This window comes from Sesamum indicum, linkage group LG3 (genome assembly GCF_000512975.1).
Source record: "Sesamum indicum cultivar Zhongzhi No. 13 linkage group LG3, S_indicum_v1.0, whole genome shotgun sequence".
Taxonomy (NCBI): Eukaryota; Viridiplantae; Streptophyta; class Magnoliopsida; order Lamiales; family Pedaliaceae; genus Sesamum; species Sesamum indicum.
In genome coordinates this window covers 20,036,624-20,037,668 of record NC_026147.1, presented here as the reverse complement: position 1 = coordinate 20,037,668, position 1,045 = coordinate 20,036,624, and positions in this window count along the sequence as shown.

The window sequence follows — 1,045 nt, the reverse complement described above, 5'->3', positions numbered from 1 at the left end:
ATTAAATTGATTGAAAATGGTTATTTGTAAAAAAAACAATTATATGCAGAGGCATTTTAGTCAATTTATATTTTCGACGCTAGTTACTCTAAATATAATAAATTCTCAATTCCCTGACAAAAGACAGAAGATTTAATTTATAACTAACTTAAAAGTCAATAATATATTTAAGGTAATATTTCTTCATTAATCCATTATTTTTATCTTTGTATCTCGCTTTAATTTTTCATATTTTAAGTAGATTGTAATAATTTCTCATCTTTTAAATAGGTTATAAGGTAAATTATATTTTATTATTTGAACTATACCTATTTTTGCATTCTGTCATTTAAACTTTTTTTATGTCAATTTACAATCTCACCTTGAGAAAATTTATAAGTTACCATATATGATCATTTTGCGATCAATTCTTATGCTAAAATAGTATCACATACAGTGTTATATTAATTTGAAAAAAAAAATACTTGTCGTTTTATATCTGATGTACACTGTATAAGATGTTTTTTCAACAGAAAATTCGAGCAAAAATTGGTATATATGATCGTAAAATTGAGATGATAAATTAACATACAAAAATATTTAAATGTTAAACTACTAAAATACGTATAGTCAGATAACAAAATATAATTTATCTTAAAAGTTTTATTTTAATTCTTAACTGTTAAATCATAAATAAATAATAAAGTGGATAAAATATTTCACTCATCATAAGTAAAATTGTTCACCGGTCATGTGACTTTGTCATTTAAAAGAAATTTCAACTACGATCTATTCAAATCAAGATTTTAATATCCAAATCGGCCCGGATGATCGGACCGTGTAAACACCAACCCGGCCACAAAATGAACCAGTTGAAATCAGAAAATCGGAGGAGCCAAAAAAATTAGTTTTTTCATGAAAATCGTTTGACCATAATGGTTTAACCGATGAACCGTCCGATCTGGTATTAGGTTGATTGAACTAGTCGGGTCAACAATCAAGTGTAAATACATGATAAATCTTTAATTTCTCTTCTAACATGTGTATTATTTCTTTTAAGTGCCTT